The sequence below is a fragment of the Scylla paramamosain genome, chromosome 23 (genome assembly GCF_035594125.1).
Source record: "Scylla paramamosain isolate STU-SP2022 chromosome 23, ASM3559412v1, whole genome shotgun sequence".
NCBI lineage: Eukaryota > Metazoa > Arthropoda > Malacostraca > Decapoda > Portunidae > Scylla > Scylla paramamosain.
In genome coordinates this window covers 4540486-4542985 of record NC_087173.1, presented here as the reverse complement: position 1 = coordinate 4542985, position 2500 = coordinate 4540486, and positions in this window count along the sequence as shown.

Below are 2500 nucleotides of genomic sequence, written 5' to 3'. Positions count from 1 at the left end.
AGTTGAGAGAAGACGCCGAAACATAAGGAATGCGGTGTAAGGAGTCAAGGTTGATAATATTACCTCATTTTCTTAGTCGAACGAGGACATTTGGTGATACTCCCTGTCAACAACCTACTTCCTGACGTCAATAACTCCACGAGGTCATTGCCGTCTCTCTCGCTGGTCAATGAAATTCTCCTAACGCCTGGTTCCTCTAAATCTGTTCTCTTTGGGGACTTGGGCTTTTGTGGGTCTTTTTTTTTTTGTTCTTTCTTTTTGTTGCCTTAAGCCAGAACCCCTCTTACATTAAAAACCAAAAATAAAACAAAGGAACCTACATCACCTCAACGTCACCGTAATCTTTTTCATCTCCTTCCTGTTATATTGTCCTCTTTTGTCGTATAATAAGCAAGGAAAGTGCTGGAAAACTCACATTGGAATTTTTCTTTACTGTCCTACGTTTCAACCACGATGATTTTTTACTATTTATCTAAGGAGTATTTTCCTTATGAACGTTTCCATAAAGAACGTTTTACCTCAGAAGAAGACCAGTAGCTGAAACCAGGGAGAACGGAGGAAAAAGAGTACCCTTGTTTTACCCTAAGTTTCCCTGTTACCTTTCCCAATGACCTGCCCTGAGTGAAGAAGGCAAGGGCAGGTAGGTAAGGTAAGGCAAGGCAGGACTGATTACTGATATGTTAGTGAAAAGTGAACAGAAACCAATGCCGCTAAGAATACCTGAGGGGAATACGAAGGAACACTTAACTAAGAGAAAGGTGACAGTATTGTAAGACCTGTTTGGTGGTGGTGGTGGTGGTGGTGGTGAGCAAGAGACAAGTGGTGGGGAAATGGAGGAGTGTGACAACTGTGGTGGCATGTATGTATGGATTAATTGAGAGAGAAGGGAGTGCAGAATTGTCTTGCTCTCTCTCTCTCTCTCTCTCTCTCTCTCTCTCTCTCTCTCTCTCTCTCTCTCTCTCTCTCTCTCTCTCTCTCTCTCTCTCTCTCTCTCTCTCTCTCTCTCTCTCTCTCTCTCTCTCTCTGTGTAATCTTAATCATCATCATAACAAATTCAACTACGCTTTAAATTTTGCGCTATTTTACCTCTTTCCTTTTTCCTTTTGTTATTCTTTTCTTTAAATTTCTCGTTTCATCCCGTTTTCATTATACCTGTACGTTTTTTTTTCTTTCATACCCTTCTCCACCTCTTTCTTTTCCTTTCCTCTCTCTTCAACGCTCTTCTCCTGTTAGTCCTAGCTCATTCCTAGCGTCCTGTCATTCCAAAGATCCTTACATCATTCATAGCATCCACTAGTCATTCCAAGAGAGCCCATTCCGTTCCTAACTTCACTCATTCCTAGCATAAGTCATTCCTAGTATCTTATTCCTAACCTCATGTCATTTCTAGTATCCTGTAACAATTCCAAGTGACAATAAGTAATTCCTAGCATCCTCCTTTTATTCCCAATCCTGTTATGTCATTCCAGATCAATAAGTGATTCCTAGTGTTCCCTCAGCCATTCCTAAAGTCAGCATTCCATTCCTAGTGACTCTCTCCTATTCATAGCGTTCTCTTGCCATTGCTAAAAATTTCAAACACCGCTGTCAGTGAGAAGAGGAAGGTCAAGAGACTGGAAAAGATGAAAACTTGATGCATGCTCGTCTGTTGTTCGTGTTTCCCTCTCCCTCTCTCCTTTCCTTTCCTTTTTTTTTCTTTTCAGGTCAGTGAATTATTCAATATTCTGTGGGTGTCCTCTGTTCGCTGATATTTTTTTTATCTTTTATTCCCAGCTGTGTTATATTTGTTCTATTTTTTTCTTCCTTTTCGCTTTTTCTTTTCTTTTTTTTTTCCTCCTTCCTTCTGGCCAGTGATTTGATTGAATATTCTGCTGGAGTTCTCTCGAGTGACTTTTCTGCATATAAGGAATTACGAAGGTACTTCTCTCTCTCTCTCTCTCTCTCTCTCTCTCTCTCTCTCTCTCTCTCTCTCTCTCTCTCTCTCTCTCTCTCTCTCTCTGATGGACAATATGCAACTCTTCTTTAATGTTCTCTCTCTCTCTCTCTCTCTCTCTCTCTCTCTCTCTCTCTCTCTCTCTCTCTCTCTCTCTGGTGAATGACCGGATAAATATTCCACTGTATTTTCTCGAATAATTGTCTTGTCATTTCTCTATTCAAGAAACTATATTCTTCTTGCAGCCTGGTCTACTAAGGGAACTTTTATTCTGTTTAATTTGTATTGCTGTAAAGAAGAAGAAGAAGAAGAAGAAGAAGAAGAAGAAGAAGAAGAAGAAGAAGAAGAAGAAGAAGAAGAAGAAGAAGAAGAAGAAGAAGAAGAAGAAGAAGAAGAAGAAGAAGAAGAAGAAGAAGAAGAAGAAGAAGAAGAAGAAGAAGAAGAAGAAGAACACGAAAACAAAGAAAAAGAAAAGAAAAAGAAGAAGAAGACAGACAGAAGAAAAATAATGAGTTAGGTCAGATACGTAGAACAATTGAAAAATAGTCGAAGAGATAACATGACATT